General features: G+C 35.5%; 1 long non-coding RNA gene across 1 annotated transcript; it reads right to left on the reverse strand.

The window, feature by feature from the left end:
- Positions 1–1,252: 1,252 nt before the first annotated feature.
- LOC109191594 lies at positions 1,253–18,543 on the reverse strand. The gene is made up of 3 exons (XR_002055955.1): positions 18,439–18,543; positions 13,395–13,400; positions 1,253–1,263 (listed from the first exon to the last, which is right to left on the reverse strand). It is a non-coding gene; the product is annotated as an uncharacterized LOC109191594 (long non-coding RNA).
- Positions 18,544–20,465: the final 1,922 nt, after the last annotated feature.

The following is a 20,465-nucleotide window of genomic DNA, read 5'->3' on the forward strand; positions in this document are numbered from 1 at the left end:
CTTCATTTGCCATATATGTTCTGCATTAGTTCATGTGTTCCGTGTGGAATGTTTTTATGTGATTGGTGATATTATATTTAGGTGCCATTTGGTTAATATTATATTACATAATATCGCTATTGGAGTGGAGTATTATATGATTTTTTTAAGGTTCATATATAGAAATGATTTTTAAATTTATATTTAGTTGCAAATATTTATATTTTTTGACAATACTAGTTTCTTATTTTTATTTTTAATTTTTTTTTGTCTAGTTTTAACTATTGGATGCATTGATTTTTTTGATTTTGTTTTTTGGTGACTGAAAGAAACTTATAGAGTCATTATTTGAGGAAAGGAAAGAATGAAAAAAAAAAAATTCTTTAAAAGTTTCATTGATCTCTATTTTACATTGCTATTAATATCTTGTTGTTATCTTTCGAGGATCAATTCTATAGATATTCTGAATTCTGTTATCTTTCTATACTTTCGAGGATCATATCAATTCTATAGATATTCTGAACATATACCACAAAATACTTCATTTGCCATATGTGTTCTGCATTAGTTCATGTGTTCCGTAAGGAATGTTTTTATTGCAGTGGTGATATTATATTTAGGTGCCATTTGGTTAATATTATATTACATAATATCGCTATTGGAGTATTATATGATTTTTTAAGGTTCATATATAGAAATGATTTTAAATTTATATTTAGTTGCAAATATTTATATTTTTTAACACTAGAATCATGCTCGAAAAGTTTCCTACTCGTTACGGTACTATTTGTGGTCTAAACATTCTATAAAATTTGTTGAGCAACGCGTGTATCATTACTGTATGTAGTCATGTCATCCAGGGCAATTCACAGTGAAATTTGCCCCTCCATGAATGTATATGACATATAAGACATGTACAATCTTTCCCATCTATATCACTAATTAGTAAATTTGGGGTGTGGTTGAGTGGAAGGAACTCATTCATCTTTTTTTTTGTTTTCTTATATTTTTCCTCTTCCCAACTCATTCTCTTTCACACCAAAAAACTTAGACTCATCATGTGGTTGCTCTTAAGCGGTTAACTAATTCAAAATTTGATATACCATGGCCAAGGGTCCAAGGTAAACCTTTATTTAAAACTGATGTGTCTACTGTTAATATAATATGTGCTTTCAGTTAATAAATTACTCTGTAAATAATGAATTGAAGACACATAAGAGTAAATTACACTTTTGGTCCTGCGACTATTGTGGTGTTATTAATTTCAATCCACGACTTTAAAAACTAACAATTTAGTACCTTAACTATTCAATTTGTATCAATTTTGGTCCATTTGGTCAAATTGCCAGAAAATACTTCATTTGCCATATATATGTTCTGCATTAGTTCATGTGTTCGGATCTGTATGGAATGTTTTTATTAGAGTGGTGATATATTATATTTAGGTGCCATTTGGTTAATATTATATTACAAAATATCGCTATTGGAGTATTATACGATTTTTTTAAGGTTCATATATAGAAATGATTTTTAAATTTATATTTAGTTGCAAATATTTATATTTTTTGACACTACTAGTTTCGTTTTTTTGTCCTAGCTTTATCTATTGGATACACTGATTTTTTATTTTTTTTTGGCGACGAAAGAAACTTATAGAGAAATTATTTGAGGAAAGGAAAAAATGAAAAAAAAAAATTCTTTAAAAGTTTCATTGATCTCTATTTTACATTGCTATTAATATCTCCCCACAAAATCATTCGGCTTCTCAACCGTGGGTAGAATCTTAATTTGTTCGAAATCCCCAAAATCATTGCATTGTTTTGATAAGTTGCTGAATGGGAAGCTGATTACTGAACAATGCGATGCTGCTATTAAAATTGAAGGAGAAGTAAGGATTTTAGGAATTTTCATTGTGTCAAGTATTGTATTTGCTGCCTTTACCATGTCTCTCATTTGGAACACAATTTTACATAGGTGGAATTTACATATTTTCTGCTCTCTAATATTGCTTCACCATTAATGGGAATTGAGCAATTTGATCCCCCTGTTTCTGGGCATCAATTTGTTTTGAAGATTAATCTTCCAAAATTTAACATGTTCTAGGAATCCACCGCCTACCGGGGTGGCATGAACTTCCGTGCACAAATATGGTCCTATTTTATCACTCTTTACAACTTGAGGTCAATATATTTTTTTAATGGGTGGAGAGTGATACACAAAAAGAAATAAATAATTGGTCGCTCAATTAGGTGGAAGTCTAAAATGAAATAATCAATTTGGAGGTAATATTAGATGAGAATTGATCACATATTAGTAGAAGGAAATTATGTATATTAGAATAAAAGATCATTACCTTGTATAGTTAATTAGTATAATATTAGTAGCATAATTATTATTGGTGTTCATATCCAACAATATTTACAATTATATTTCTTAGGTAGTTTATTTATTTATTTTTAAATTTTCTCTTTTGTTTTAATGTTTCGCCTTTTTTGGAAAAAATTTCTGAATCCGTCTGTACTGTTTCGCCCCCCCTCAACCGAATTTCTGGCTCCGTCCCTGGGTGTTAGTAATATACTATCAATAGATCCATTGTATATGAATATTAAGGGCGTGTATTTCATGAACGCGTGTATCATTATTGTACGTTGTCATGTCATCCGGGGCAATTCACGGTGAAATTTGCCCCTCCATGAATGTATATGACATATAAGACATGTCCAATCTTGCCCATCTATATCATTAATTAGTAAATTTGGGGTGTGGTTGAGTGGAAGGAACTCTTTCATTTTTTTTTTTTATTATATTTTTCCTCTTCCCTACTCATTCCCTTTCACACCAAAAAACCTAGACTCATCATGTGGTTGCTCTTAAGCGGTTAACTAATTCAACAATTGATATACCATGGCCAAGGATCCAAGCTAAGGTAAACCTTTATTTCAAACTGATGTGTCTACTGTTAATTAATATGTGCTTTCAGTTAATAAATTACTCTGTAAATAATGAATTAAAGACGCATAATATATTAACTGCATGCACATAATGTGTAGTTAACATATTATGTGCCTACAATTAACCTATTATTTATATGTAGTTAACATATTATGTGTATATAATTAATAAACTATGTGTCTTCAATTAATTTACTGATCAGATACATAATTCGTTATATGTTAATTAGGAACAAATATGAATGTCATTTTAAATAAGGGTTCAAAATGCAAAGTGGACCTAGTCGGATTTGCCCTATCTTTGCCCCATCAAATTCAAAGAGTTAAATAGTTATAGTTTTCTTTTGCCATAGAATATAATATTTGATTCTTACATAAAGAAAGAAAGATATTGAATTTGTTGTTGTCGATTATTATATAATTACTTTGAAAATGTTATAAATATTTTATTATTATGGCAATTAAACTTGTGACCTTTTGTTAGCCTTTACCTATTTCATTACTTATGTTAAAGGATGTGAAATGTTGTAATCATCCCTATAAATTGAGGGTGAAGGCTTAATGAAAAGATGGTCTCATGTGATTGTGTTCTATACATTGTGTTCTTCCTCCCCTTTTACTTATCTATTCTATATACTCATATACATACAATCTCCAAGCATTACCGTGCAAACATCACGCGAGAACCAACGAGTTGTGTTGTTGTCGATTATTATATAATTACTTTGAAAATGTTATAAATATTTTATTATTATGGCAATTAAACTTGTGACCTTTTGTTAGCCTTTACCTATTTCATTACTTATGTTAAAGGATGTGAAATGTTGTAATCATCCCTATAAATTGAGGGTGAAGGCTTAATGAAAAGATGGTCTCATGTGATTGTGTTCTATACATTGTGTTCTTCCTCCCCTTTTACTTATCTATTCTATATACTCATATACATACAATCTCCAAGCATTACCGTGCAAACATCACGCGAGAACCAACGAGTTGATATGCCGAATTACAACACGTTATCAGCACGAGTCTCTATTGTAATCTCCGGTGAACGGTAATATTGGTTCATTTTCCTGTGCATTTTGTTTTTCTTTTTCATATGTCATTGTTTATATATAAATATTATGTGTATATATGGCTATGAGTTTGGTTTGGAACCTTCAATTCTTGTTTCTATAAAATGAGTGATTATTCTTCTTGTTTGTTAACAAGTTTTGAGTGGTGAACCCCTCATCAAGACATTGTTAAGAATTTGGGTAAATACATGAATTTGTAAATACATATTATCTTTATTTATTCTCTCAATTCTTGTATATGAGTTAGGCTCTATATGAACCCATAATCCATGATGCTTTGAAATGGTAAATATATGTAGTTATATGCCAAATTGTATGTATATGTATCCATGTATGTTCTATTACTATGGATATCGAATGCATAATCGGTCATTATTATATGTTTGCATCGGATTGCTGTGTTTGTATTAGAATGCTAAGAAACATATATGCATATTTATGTAAAAGATGTTTCTTCATCCATGGCTTGAACATGTATTCAAAATAATGGTTTTTCCCCAAGTTGTCACATTGCTTCCTAAAGTTGCATCAAATGATGATCTTATATATCATGCCTTTCATTGAAAAATGTGAATTTATTGAGTTCGCTCATGTCGATTGCAATTATTTCACTTGGGCTTTTGATATTGAAATATATTTGGCATCTAAGGAATTGAGTCAAACTTTTGTAACTAAGTCACAGAGCACCGATGCCCTGAAGGCACAAGCTCCCATTTTCATACGTCACTACTTGAACTACGATCTTACAAATGAGTATTTGATTGAAAAAGTTCCTATTGCGTTGTGGAAGTCCCTGAAGGACCATTTTGACTAGTAGTCATCTATTGTCCTTCCTCAGACACAATTTGACTAGATTAATCTTATGTTTTAAGATTATAAGTCAGTAATTGACTATAATTCAACTCTGCATAAAATAGCCTCACAATTAAAATTCTGGAAACAAGAAGTTTCAAGAGAAATATTTAATTAGAAAGATATTGCCAACTTTTCATGCGAGTAATTTGTACTCCAGTAGTAGTACAAGACAACAAATTATGAGAAGCATCCTAAGCTGATTTTAGCACTAATTGTGGCTAAGAAAGATAACGAGTTGTTGATAAATAATCAAAATGCATGTCTGGTTGATTTTGCACAGGTGCCTGAAGCACATAATGTTACCCAGTTGAGTAACTTTATAAGGGGTTGCGGTCGAGATTATAACCGGTGTGGTATGAGTTTCGAGCTCAGAATAAGAAACAAAGTGATCAAGATATTCAAGGACGACCAAACTCATCGAAGCAAGATCCTAGCCAGAAGCAGGTTTGCTAACAATGTGGGTTTGAAGGGCATTGATCCCTACGTGCTGCACACCAAAGCATTTGGTCGTCGAAGAATGCGCCTCATCTTGATGATTCTAGGTAATTTGCCTGAAGAAAATACCGCGATAAATGATGATAATGAAACGATGAGGTATTAATGAAGAATGATTGGTGTCATGATAATGTTTGAGTAATTCATGAAAATATATTCATGGCTGAAAAAGTTAGTGCATGCTAGAAACATGAAGCATCCGAGAAGTTAGCTCATGCTTGAAGCATCTGAGAAGTTAGCTCATGCTTGAAGCATCCGAGAAGTTAGTTTATGCCTGAAGCACCCGAAAAGTTAATTCATGGCCGCAGTATTTATTGCGTGGCCGAGAAGTACATATACTCCAAAAGTGTCTTTGATTGCAAAGTTATTTTTGGATGCAAATTATGATGAATGCAAAGTGATTTTACTTTGCTTATTTTCCTTGCTATTTTTACTACTTGAAGGGACTATTCATAAAGTTTACTTCTCTAAGCTTGCCCTCTAAGCTTAACTTTCTAATTTTACTTTTTGAAATTTTAATTTTCGAATGATATTTACTTCCCGGACTTTATTTTCCAGGGAGGAAGTTTACTTCTTGGAGTTACATCTTTTAGTTTGCATGCTTATTTATGGAAGTTTTTCTCATGCATACAATCATGACTCTCGTATGCAATTGACTGGATGCTAAGTCAAAGTTGAATATTATTTGTTCCATAAATCCTATATCAATCCCAAAAGGATTGCTATTATCAACAAATTATGATAATCATCTTTTGACTAAATTTAAGATGTTAACAAGACAAATCCCTCTCCGACTATGGCTTAGTGCAATTCTGTGCTGTTTAAGGAGTGGTATACTCCTTTATAAGAATGATCTTTGACTAATGCCATACATGATATGATTAATTTAGATGTTATTGGTTTGGAAGATAGAAGCGAATTATATCATATCAGTTTGCCCGAAACAAATGAGAGAATGAATTATATCATATCAATTTGCCTGAAGCAAATGAAGGAATAAATTATTTCATATCAGTTTGTCCGAAGCAAATGAGGGAGTGAATTATAACATGTAACTTTGCACGAAGCAATTCCCAAACCAGTGAGTGAACTAATGTAAAGTTGAGGATAAGGATTTTTGGGAGATCCTGAAGATCTATTTTATTTGACAAGCTTCCAACTTCCTTATGATTGTTTTGTACCCTTATAATATCATTTGATATGTATGCTTTCATATCTGATTATATGTGTTAATCTTAGATGATTGCATATGTGTTTTGGGTAATGGTTTTATTCATAAGTCTGAGAGTGATAAGGAAACCATTAAAATTAGTAAGGGTGTTTTAACTGTGATGAAAGGTAAAAGGACCACATGGAACATTTATAGGTTGTTGGGTAGTACTGTTGTAGGTGGAGCACATTCTGTTGAGTCTAGTGATGATACTACTAGGTTGTGGCATTTACATTTGGGTCACCTTGGTGAACGTGGTTTGTCTGATTTGCACAAAAGGAATCTGTTAAAAGGAGTTAAATGTTGTAAGCTAGATTTCTGTGAGTTCTGTGTCCTTGGGAAACAGACTAGAGTCATTTTTTCTAATGGGCTGCATAAAACTAAAGGGATTCTAGATTATGTGCATTATGATGTTTGGGGACCTACCACGGAACCTTCAATGGCTGGCTCTCGATATTATGTTACATATATTGACGATTTTTCTAGGAAAGTCTGGGTGTATTTCTTGAAACATAAATCTGAAGTGTTTGAGAAATTTAAGTTGTGGAAAGCTGAGGTTGAGAACTAGACTGGAAGAAAAATCAAGTACCTGAGGTCTGACAACGGGACAGAATATACTAAGAAAGAATTTCAGAAATTCTGTGCAGAACATGGAATTCAAAGGCACTATACAGTGCGTAAGACACCACAACAGAATGGTGTTGCTGAGCGGCTGAATAGAACCATTGCTGAGAGAGCAAGGTGTCTCAGATTGAATGCTGGGCTCTCTAAGTGTTTTTGGGCAGAAGCAGTGAACATGGCATGTTACTTGATCAATAGATCACCACGGACATCACTTGGTGGCAAGGTTCCTGAGGAGGTTTGGTTAGGTAATCCTGTAAGTTTTGATCACTTACGAGTTTTTAGTTGTCCTAGCTATGTTCTTATTCCAGGTGATGAGAGATCAAAGTTAGATCCCAAGTCAAAGAAGTGCATCTTTTTGGGTTACAAGAAAGGTGTAAAAGGATATAAGTTTTGGGATCCTGCAACCAAAAAGGTGGTGATTAGCAGAGATGCAGCGTTTGATGAGAATTTCATGTTCCAGCCAAAGAAAGAAGATACACTAGTTGATGGTTCTAGCACAGTAGAAGTGGATATGGATCGTGTACCTTTGAGTGAGAAAGCAGTTAATCCACCTACGATTGAGACTCAAGAAATTGCAGATACTACATCTGCAGCAGGTTCGAGTTCAGAAAATTTACAAGATTACAGTTTGGCTAGAGATAGACCAAGACGCACCAATGTCAAACCACCTAGTAGGTATGGGTTTGAGGATATGGTTTCTTTTGCACTTCTTGTTTCTAATAATGATCCAGTTACCTTTCAAGAGGCTGTTTCTAGCCAAGAGAAAGATAAATGGATGGTAGGTATGATTGAGGAGATGGAGTCTTTACATCAGAATCATACTTGGGAGTTAGCTCAACTTCCTCAAGGAAAGAAGGCTATAGGGTGCAAGTGGGTCTATAGGAAGAATCCACCAGTATCAAAAAAAGAAGGGGAAAAGTTTAAGGCTAGGTTAGTTGCGAAGGGGTTTTCTCAACAGAAGGGGATAGATTATGATGAGGTTTTCTCTCCTGTTGTTAGACATACTTCTATCAGATTAGTACTTGCTTTGGCTGCCATTTGGGATTTGCATTTGGAACAAATGGATGTGAAAACTGCTTTTCTACATGGTGATCTAGATGAACAAATTTACATGAAGCAACCTGAAGGGTTTGTTAAACCCGGAGGTGAGCACCTGGTTTGTCGATTCAAGAGGTCTTTGTATGGGCTGAAACAGGCTCCACGGCAGTGGTACAAGCGGTTCGATGCTTACATGATTCAAATTGGCTATACACGTTATGAGTATGATTGTTGTGTTTATGTTAAAAGCCTTGATGATGGTTCTTTTATTTTTCTCTTACTGTATGTGGATGATATGTTGATTGTTGCTAAGAGTATGGATGATATTACTGCATTGAAAGTTTCGTTGGGTCAGGAATGTGATATGAAAGACATAGGAGTTGCACAGAAAATTCTTGGCATGGAAATTCACAGGGATAGAGGTGCAAGAAAGTTGTGGCTAACTCAACAGAGTTATATAGAGAAAATTCTTGACAGGTTTGGGATGAGTAAGTCTAAACCGGTTAGTACCCCTTTGGCTAATCATTTTAAACTCTCATCCAATAGGTGCTTCGTACTCACCACCTCTATCGCTTCTAACTTTCTTAATCTTACGATTAAGTTGGTTTTCAACTTCATTCTTATAAAGAATGAATTTTTCCAAGGCTTCGTCTTTGCTCTTAAGCAAATACACATAGCAATAACGTGTGCTATCGTCGATAAACGTGATAAAATATTTATTACCACCTCTCGTTTATATCGATCTAAAATCGCACAAATCACTATAGATTAATTGAAAGGTACTTTCGTTAGTTTTGCCTCAACACAAATTTCACATTTGTTATTTGTGTTAATTTGGAAATTAGGAATATGGTTCAAGTTAATTAATCTACGCATAGAATTATAATTAACGTGACCTAGTCTACCATGCCACAAATTGGAAGACTCAAGCAAGTAAACGGAAGTAACTTTGCTTTTATTCATAGTAATAGGCATTACATTGAGCTTAAAGAGCCCATCGGTTACATAACCTTTGCCTACAAACACTCCTAACTTAGACAAAACAACCTTGTCTGACTCGAACACCATGCGAAAGCCATGCTTGTTCAACAGAGAGCCAGACACAAGATTCTTCATACAGCACGTTATTCAACGTCAGTTCCTTCCTGGAAGTCATCTTCAGAACCACCTTGCCCACGCCTTCCACAGCAGACTGAGCAGAGTTTCCCATCCAAAACTTCTCGCCCTCAATGGTCTCAAAGGTGTTGAACATTTCTCGGTTGCAACACAAATGCCTTGTTGCACCAGTATCGATGAACCACTCTCGTGGGTTAGAGTCCACGAGGTTCACCTCGGTCACCATAGCCGAAAGGCTAATCTCGACCTCCTTCTGACTGCTTTCCTCAACCATGTTGGCTTCAGAACTCTTGTTCTTCTTCTTTGGAACTTTGCATTCAGAGGACTTGTGGCCAGACTTGCCACAATTGAAGCATTTTCCATGAAATTTCTTCTTGGTAATGCCTCATTTCGGACCTAGCTTCTGCTTGTCCTTCTTGTTCTTCTTGGAGCTTTTAGCATGCTCCACAACATTGGCCTTAGCGCCAACAGTGACAGAATTTCTGCCATCATTCGTCCTGTTCCCCTCCTCAATTCGGAGTCGCTGCATCAGGTCCTCCAGGTTCATTTCCTTTCGCTTATGCTTAAGGTAATTCTTGAAGTCCTTCCACCCTGGAGGCAGCAAGTGGATAACAGATCCCACTAGGAAGGCTTCACTCAACGTCATGCCTTCGTCACAAATTTCATCAAAGATTAGTTGTAAATCTTCAACTTGACTTAGCACGGTCTTGGAATCAACCATTTTGAAGTCAAGGAATCGGCCAACCACAAATTTCTTTGCACAGGCATCCTCACTTCGGTATTTATGATCCAAGGCTTCCCACAGCGCTTCTGCTGTGCCAATCTTGCGATATACATCGTATAACGCATCACATAATCCGTTCAGGATGTAGTTTCGGCATAGGAAGTCCGAATCCTTCCAATAGCCAACTGCCATCACAGGTTGGGCATCCTGTTCCCTTAATTCGGGAACCGTCTCGGTCAAGAATCTCGCCAAGCCGAGAGTTGCCAGGTAGAACAACATCTTTTGTTGGCACCTTTTGAAGTTCGATCCACTACCGGTGAACTTCTCCGGTCTTTCGGCCGAACCACTTGGTACCGTAGGTACCCGAGTCATGGGAATATATCCCTCGGTGCTCCCACCATCTTGTGAACCAATGTTCACTGGTGTAGCTTGGGAATTAGCAACATTATTGTCATTCCCACCATTTTTGTTTTCAACAACATTCTCCTCCCCGAGAGCTGGCAAAACTGGATTCTTCATTTCTTCTAGGAAATTAGAGATAAACAACCAACGGGAAACGGAAATAAGGATTTAAGATTGTTGGGTAGTATTGTTGAAAAAATTCCAAAAATAATAATCCTACGAAAAGATTAATATTATATGGGAAAGCAGAAAAAACTGGGAAGGAAAAGGTTGAGTGTTTGGGTAAGGTTTAGCACGAGTTTGAACGTAAGGTTCTTTTCCTTAAAACCTTATTTGCTACCTCCCACAAGTGCTAGGAGCGTTGTAGCCTAGGTTTCCCAGGATAAAACGTGCTACGATTCCTTGTTTAAGCACCTAAACAAGGAACCCGTCGAACAAAGCAAAGCTTAGAACACGGCTGGGGAAAGAAGAGAGTAGAAGCAGAAGTTTTGAAGCTGAAAGCTACTGGAATTCCTTTCGTTTTTCACTGTGTAAAATAGCTACTGCTCTACCTCCCTTTATATAGGGCTATTGGAAGGGATAGCATTCAACATGGCCTTTAATTGGTATTAAACCAATTGTATAACACCTGTAACGGTCACCCACTAAGTAGGATTAAACTCAGAATTTAAAATTGGAATTAAAAAAAGTATTAATTCCGTAACAGATGAGTTTAATCTGTACAACAGGATGAACTTTTCGGGTTTCTGACCGTTGGGGTGCACGAGAGTACCCACTCTCGTGTTGTGATACAACACGAAAGTACAGCTCTCGTGCTGTGGTGCAATACGAGAGTACACCTCTCGTATTCACCGTTTCACGAGAGTTTTGCTCTCGGTGCACCACAACCTCTCGTGCTCTCTGTAGCACGAGAGTGGTGCTCTCGGCTTCGGCCGAGCCAAGTGACTATAACAGATGGAAAATGATACCGAAGTTTGGCATAACTTAGCCCCGCAGGTGCCGGCGCACGCGAGCTCGGGCTTGATTCAAGCCTTTTGAGCTCTTCTAGTTGGATTTTGATTTGCCAACACTCATGTGATATGTGGATTCTGATTATGCTGGAGACATGGATAATAGACGTTCTACAATAGGGTATGTTTTTACTCTTGGGGGTGGTCCTGTTTGCTGGAGATCATCAGTTCAGTCTATTGTAGCTTTGTCTACAACTAAAGCAGAATACATGGCTGTGACTGAGGCAGCTAAAGAGGCTTTGTGACTTTCAGGTTTGATTAAGGAGTTGGGTATTGAGCAAGATGGAGTTCAATTACACTGTGACAATCAAAGTGCCATTTTCTTAGCTAAAAATCAAGTATACCATGCCAGAACCAAACATATTGATGTAAGGTTTCATAAGGTCAGAGAGTTGGTTGTTTCGGGTGAGATTTTGTTGCAGAAAATTCATACAAGTGAGAATGCAGCAGACATGTTGACCAAGGCGGTTACTAGTGACAAGTTCAAACTTTGTTTGGACTTGTTGGGTGTTTTCAGATGTTAGATGAACATGGTGGTCCTATTCCAGGGAGACTATGAGATGAGTTTTTCATCCTAAAGGGCTTATTTGCGAAGGTGGAGATGGTTGGATTAGTATTTTCTCCTAAAGGGCATATTCACCAAGGTGGAGATTTGTTGAGTTATCTTTTCTCCGAGAGAGCATATTCGCCAAGGTGGAGATTTGTTGTGTTTGTCTCATATAAGGATTAGGAATATGAGTTTGTCTCATATAAGGAATAGGAGTGAAAGGGATATTATATGCATATAAATATATTGAATGTATCTCATCACCTGGATCACCATCACAAATAATAAGAGAATACTTTCACTCCCGTGGATGTTTGCACATTGCCGAACCACGTAAATCTTTTCTTCTTTACGACCATTATTATGTTTCTGGTGCTTGTTAATCTCAACAGTTACCTAGTTGAGTAACTTTATAAGGGGTTGCGATCGAGATTATAACCGGTGTGGTATGAGTTTCGAGCTCAGAATAAGAAACAAAGTGATCAAGATATTCAAGGACGACCAAGCTCATCGAGGCAAGATCCTAGCCAGAAGCAGGTTTGCTAACAATGTGGGTTTGAAGGGCATTGATCCCTACGTGCTGCACACCAAAGCATTTGGTCGTCGAAGAATGCGCCTCATCTTGATGATTCTAGGTAATTTGCCTGAAGCAAATACCGCGATAAATGATGATAATGAAATGATGAGGTATTAATGAAGAATGATTGGTGTCATGATAATGTTTGAGTAATTCATGAAAATATATTCATGGCTGAAAAAGTTAGTCCATGCTAGAAGCATGAAGCATCCGAGAAGTTAGCTCATGCTTGAAGCATCTGAGAAGTTAGCTCATGCTCGAAGCATCCGAGAAGTTAGTTTATGCCTGAAGCACCCGAAAAGTTAATTCATGGCCGCAGTATTTATTGCGTGGCCGAGAAGTATATATACTCCAAAAGTGTCTTTGAGTGCAAAGTTATTTTTGGATGCAAATTATGATGAATGCAAAGTGATTTTACTTTGCTTATTTTCCTTGCTATTTTTACTACTTGAAGGGTCTATTCATAAAGTTTACTTCTCTAAGCTTGCCCCCTGAGCTTAACTTTCTAATCGTACTTTTTGAAATTTTAATTTTCGAATGATATTTACTTCCCGGACTTTATTTTCCGGGGAAGAAGTTTACTTCTTGAAGTTACTTTTTTAGTTTGCATGCTTATTTATGGAAGTTTTTCTCATGCATACAATCATGACTCTCGTATGCAATTGACTCGATGCTAATTCAAAGTTGAATATTATTTGTTCCATAAGTCCTATATCAATCCCGGAAGGATTGCTATTATCAACAAATTATGATAATCATCTTTTGACTAAATTTAAGATGTCAACAAGACAAATCCCTCTCCGACTATGGCTTAGTGCAATTCTGTGCTGTTTAAGGAGTGGTATACTCCTTTATAAGAATGATCTTTGACTAATGCCATACATGATATGATTAATTTAGATGTTATTGGTTTGGAAGACAGAAGCGAATTATATCATATCAGTTTGTCCGAAACAAATGAGAGAATGAATTATATCATATCAATTTGCCCGAAGCAAACGAAGGAATAAATTATTTCATATCAGTTTGTCCGAAACAAATGAGGGAGTGAATTATATCATGGAAATTTGCACGAAGCAATTCCCAAACCAGTCAGTGAACTAATGTAAAGTTGAGGATAAGGATTTTTGGGAGATCCTGAAGATCTATTTTATTTGACAAGCTTCCAACTTCCTTATGATTGTTGTGTACCCTTATAATATCATTTGATATGTATGCTTTCATATCTGATTATATGTGTTACTCTTAGATGATTGCATATGTGTTTTGGGTACTTCATATATTGCTATGTACTTTTAAAGGCTTTAAATACCCACATGATTTTATAGTATAGCATGAGCTAGTGCATCGCCTTGGGCAATTATATATTTTCTTGTTGGGGACATCAATTTTATATGTTATTGTTGTTATCACAATCTGGCCTGCTGCATATCATAAGTATTCCCCCTAACACCTAGTACGTGGTATAAAATCAAACATTTTCCATCTGCGTTTTATTCACAATGTGCAGCCTTTTCCTATATCACCACCATAGCGTACATTGTGGGCATGTATATGTTAATTATGAACTTCCGTCTGATATTTAAATCTTTAGAGCCCATTATAAGGGATCAATATATAATTATGTACGTTGACTGCACACTTTATGAAGATCATTTCACAGCATTAGGGGGAGATAAGAGCTCAAATTTTATAGAATGTTGAGAAATTCTATGAATGATTGATCTTCAATATTTGAATCCACGTACTAGGTTGACTGAACTAGAAGTTCATAAGAAGTAAACTGAACTGCAAGTTCAGAAGATAATTAATCTGCCAATATATATACTGATAAAAAGAGTGACTTGGTCCCATGTATCTTCCCGAACTTGGACCGTATGTATTTACAATGCTCCTTGACACCAGAAGCGTGGAGACATGTTGGTATAAAAGACAAGAATCCGCGGAAAGCTATATCTAGTAGAAAATTTCGTCACTCTTGAAATCGCTTAAAGAAGCTAAGTATGTCCTGCAGATATTCGTCCAGAAGACATTCGTCTGGAATGTGAAAAATTCCAATAAAATTATAGGTGCACCCAAAATCATAATACTATGGATGCGGAACGACCAGATAAAAATATCTTTGAGAAATGGCTAGAGTCTGGTTGAATTAGAAATTGCCATTATTTTATATATATGGGAGAAATTTATGAAAAATGTTATAGTTGTCGACAACACAATTGCCTTATAAATTGCTCTTAGTATATGAGAATCTGGATCCAGAGCTAGGCACAGTAGTGGCCATGATTTTTTTTTTTTTTTTATGTATAAAAGGGCAATTAAGGCATATACAGCTCAACTCGCTAAAACTGCATTCTCTTTATAACATGTACACCATTTAATGTTAACCCTGAAGGTTACAAATGGGTGTTTGTACAAAAGAGAAATACAAATAATCTGGTGGTATGATATAAAGCGAGACTGGTAGCTTAAGGGTTTTCGCAGAGACCCTAAATTGATTTTGATCAAATGTTCTCTCCCATAACAGATGGCATTACGTTCCGCAAATTAACATCATTGGCAGTGAATTATAAATTTAGATATGCAGTTGATGAGTATCATGACCGCAAACTAATTACTGGTCATTAGACACTAATATTTATTTGTAAATCCCTGATGGATTCAACACTTTTGAAATTAGGAAAGTGAAAATGGCAACGAGTATCATTAAACTACTAAAGTCTTTGTATGACTTTGAACATTATTGACTGAGTGTTTTCCTCCCGAAGAAGGAATATGCAAATATGTACCATTATGTGTTCGTTAAAGAATTGTTAATGGAGTTATTTGTTTATTATCTCAGTTGGTAATGATGATTTAAATGTTATTGAAACACATAGAGAGCTTGGTGATGTCAGCTCATGTCGAAAGACGAAGTTTTGAAATAAAAGACTTGGAAATCCAAGTATTGTCTCGACCTGAAGATCGAGCTTCTCCTTGAAGAAGTTTTATACACCATTTAGCTTACTTGAAGAATATCTTGAAGATGTTTTATATAGACAAGTAGTATTTATTTATCACACAAACGGTTGCCCAATAATCTCTTGAAGTAGATAAATGACCATTTAGACATGAAGATTATAATGAGGATATTTAGGGACTGGAAGTCCATTACTTCATTACTTTTGGAGCACTATTATTGAACTAGAAGTTCCATAATCGCATCAGGCTTGATATTGAATTTGCGAATGAAATTGCTAGCAACATTTAGTGTTCCCCCCTACAATGAAAATTGGAATGGTATTTTAACATATCCTTCAGCACCTTCGAGGTACAAAGTTTTTGACGTTTATGTGAGAAACCCATATGTGGTCTTGATGGGCTACTTGAGCACTGGTTCTTTTATTTGATCCCTATGATGCCAAGTCCAAAACTGGTTATGTTATATTTTTACCCCCAATGCCCCATATGAGGACAAATAAGATTGTGTTGCACAAGCAAGTAATAGTTTTTTTAAGGGGAACCTTACAAAACATGTTGCACCTAAGTCCTTCTACACACACGAACTCTAGAAGAGTTGTAAAATTCTTGTTGAGAATGTTTGCCCCACTGAAGAATCTTGCATATATGTTCACTAAGTCTCTGCCTAAAATTGGGATGCGTAGGCTTAGAAGAATGTTATCTTCAGGGGGAGCGACAACCCCTAGCTGTGTTAAAATGGAAAATCTAGAGGACTTTTGATATCTTGAAGATTATGCTACGAAAGCATATGGTTGTACTTTTTTTCCCTTAGCTAAGTTTTTCCCACTGGGTTTTCTCAAGCTAAGGTTTTTTCCCTTAGCTAAGTTTTCCCCCCAGGGTTTTCTCAAGCTAAGGTTTTTAATGAGGCAACCGATGTCGGTGCACTTGAGTGAATAGTCCTGAAGACTCTTGAAATCTTGGAGATTATGCCCAGAAGGTTTATGGTTGTACTCTTTTCCTTGGCTAGCTAAGTTTTTTCCCACTGGATTTTTTCTTAGGCTAAGGTTTTTAATGAGGCAACCGATGCAACACATGGATCAACATACTTCGTGTACTCTTTGTCCTCGTCTAGGTTTTTCTAGCGAGGTTTTTAACGAGGCATGAGTATAATTATTTAATGGCCAAGGGGAAGTGTTATAAATATTTTATTATTATGACCATTAAACTTGTGACCTTTTGTTAGCCTTTACTTATTTCATTACTTATGTTAAAGGATGTGAAAGGTTGTAATCATCCCTATAAATTGAGGGTGAAAGCTTAATGAAAAGATGGTCTCATGTGATTGTGTTCTATACATTGTGTTCTTCCTCCCCTTTTACTTATCTATTCTATATACTCATATACATACAATCTCCAAGCATTACCGTGCAAACATCACGCGAGAACCAACGAGTTGATAGGGCGAATTACAACAGAAAAAATGTATTCTATAATTCTATTGAAGCATATTCCTAATTTACCTGTTCCATCATATCAAAACTTCAAACTAGAATAATGAGACTCTGGAGAGGGTTTACTAGTTTTGTGTAATTTACTAGCTATTATACATAAATAAAATTTATTGTGCATATACCTTTAATTAGTGGTCGTGCATTTTTCTTATAGAATAGTGAGACCATGCAATCCATATCTAGCCAATTCGATAAAAAAATTGGAAAATTACTTTGACAACATGATATTCTGTATATACTAACAAAAAAATTATTTTTCTTTTAAAATGGTTTTTTGTTTTTTAATAATTCGTAGGCGGTCCCTTATTTTCACCTTAATTACGATTGTAGGTGGAAATAAGTCGATAAATTAAAATAAATAATATATATATATATATCAACAAAAATAGGGATTTATAATTTTAGCAAAAATAATGTGAGAAATAAATACTTCAATTCGTATCATGTGAGAAATACTAATCCAACAATTGTTTGCACATGAAGTTCAGCAAGAATCCCAAAAATGGGCATTATATTGTTTTCTCAAACCTTTAGCTTCAAATAAACTAAAGGGATTGCCTCGCCCCCTTGCAAAGTTACATATCCGTAGTGTAATGGACAACCTTACTAATATATAAAAATGAAATATTAATCCTGTGAATTGAAGCACTCATTTTTCCCAAGCATATCAGACCACGCTTGTCAACTACTCCAAAGAAAACACATTGTCCATGGTCCCGTACATTCTAACTTCTTCTGGAAATTCCTCAACTCCACCCAAATCAAATTGTCTCCAAACCTCAGTGTTCAAATTACAAATCAAAATGGAAAGCCGTTCACTATTCATAAATAACAACACAATCTCCCCATCATGATTTGTAGTATGACGCAGGAATGTGCTCCTAAGTCCCTCTTCTAATGGAATGGTCATAGTAATGTTCTCCCAGCATTCCTTAGATTTCTCCCAAGTCCAAACATCCATGTAGAATTCTCTTGGGCGAACACGAACCATAGCCAGTCGACCTCCATCAACTTGTAGAAATGCAAAATTTTGGTTAAGAAAGTGATTTTTTTCCCAAGCTGAAGATAAAACTACATAATATTCCCATAATGATGATAGTTCAGTTGGAAATGGTATCAAAAAATAAGTCTCAGACCCAACTTCAAATGCTACTATGTGGAAGCTAGGACAATCAACTTTAGTGAGCCAATTATAGAAATAGATAACGCCGTCAATGTAGACACTAGTATCATAGCAGAAGTTAAAGCAGGCATAGTCATCAAAGGGGTAGAAGGGGTAGGAAAAGGGGTAGTTGATCTCCCTCCATGATTTGTCCACTCCCACAGTCAAAACCCAATGCTTATACTCGAAGCGGATGGGCGTGCTGCCTCGATCAATCATACAGGCTGACATCAAAACCTTGTATCTTTTAGATTGTGAATCAAACCCCAACTGTGCACAGGATAAAGATGGATGGGGGAAGTGGAATTGGATTGTCGGAAGGGAAATACGTACGTTGTCCCGTGCAAACGTTGCAAACAACGACGTCTCCATTGGGTCTGGACATACAAATCAGGCCATCCGAGGAGGAGTGTAGACAGCCTTCCAGAAATGGTTCAGCGTCCAAGTAGCCGAGACGGTTGGCTTGGAGCATTCCCGGCTGCCCTTGGCTGAAATTTATGGTGTAATACACATGGGAGGAACGGGAGGAGAGCCGCTTTGGCTGTATGATAGCGATGAGGATGCCCGCCCTAGTGGGAAGTGTCAAGGACAAGCTGCGATGCAGAACGCCAAAGCCATGGTCGGCTATGAGAGCGCAAAAGAATTTAGAAACGCACCTGAATCGTACTAGCGATTTAGCGGGGAGCTTGGAGAGGATTCCGACGAGAATATCTTGGGGAAGAAGAAGAGGTTGCGTCTTCTCCGATGCGCCGCCCATCGTATCCTACAAGCTGATCGAAGGTTTGCAGGAGTTTTAGGGATTTTCAAGAATGAGTTGAGTTGTATTTAAGGTAAAATTGTATTCTCCCTCTCCTCCTGATTGCGAATTTTATGCAACTAACCATTGTTGGACTCTAAATTTAAGATTTCATAATTAAATGAGGGATTAGAGCAAAAAGAAATTAATTCTATATATACTAGTATTTTCGCCTATGCGTTGCACGGAATGAATTTGTTAAAATATTTTAATAATATTTGGATCGATATATAATTATATAAATTATTACATCGAATATTATATAATGCAATTGAAGAATCGAGTTGGATCGATTGTATTTTTATGATGTTATCATTGCTTGAATTTGATCAAATAATTGTCCAATTAATAGTCAATGTGTAGATGTACGCATCCGTAGTCAATGGGTAGATATACGCATCTGGTGCTAAAACTTTAGAGATTTTAAATATCAGTGTTCAATGAATTATATATGGGGATCATATTTAATTTCCTTACACATTCTACACATAATTACACATCTTTATATATACCCATTGTAATGAGGTCCCATGGTTTTGGATAAAGATATGTTACAAAATCAGTCATAATTAATTTCTTTTGAATCATTCATACGTATTGCAAGAACATTTCCATCTTTAATTACACAATTTTCCTTATAAATTGTGGATACTAAACGATTCTATTCATTTTTTTCCATTTATAAATATAATATATATCTTTATATAACTATACTTCCAGTAACATATATATACAGAATTTTTTAAATATTTCAAGTAACTTTACATTTTATAAAATATATAACTGAGATTAATATTTTTTTCATCCCGGCTAAACCTTATTTTTTGTTGACATACTTGGCTAAACCTTATAATTACACAATCCTTATATTCTTAGTATAAAATAACATTTGGTGTAAAAATTATTAATTTCCATCTCGATTAATATTCATTCAAATTTTGGCTAAACCTTATATTTCCATCTCGTATTTGCAAAACCTTTTCCATCTTTAATTACAAAATTTTCCTTATAAATTGTTGATACTAAATGATTCTATTCCATTTTTCATTTTTAAATATATATCTTTACATAATCATATTTCTGCAACATATATATACAATTTTTTTATATATATATTTCCAGTAACTTTGTTGGTCCCGGTAGGGTCAAAAGAGAGTCTAGAGGGGGGGGGGGGGGGGGGGGTGAATAGACTCTAATCGATTTTTCAAAGTTGGTCATTTCGGAGCGATGCACAACGGAATTAAGGTTTCGTCTTAGATATATGCTTTGCACAATTTTGTAAGAAACTTTTAATGCACAACGGAATTAATGCTCCTTGTCTTTTGTGAAAATCATTCCTAGGACACCTTTTGTCCGAATGATTGCGCATTCATGAGACAACATTCTTCTTTCTTTATTTTTAATGAAGGTTGTCTTTACAAGTTTATCTTAAACTTGTTTTCTCGGAGAAGA

This window comes from Ipomoea nil, unplaced genomic scaffold (assembly GCF_001879475.1).
Source record: "Ipomoea nil cultivar Tokyo-kokei standard unplaced genomic scaffold, Asagao_1.1 scaffold1700, whole genome shotgun sequence".
In the NCBI taxonomy this organism is placed as follows: Eukaryota; Viridiplantae; Streptophyta; class Magnoliopsida; order Solanales; family Convolvulaceae; genus Ipomoea; species Ipomoea nil.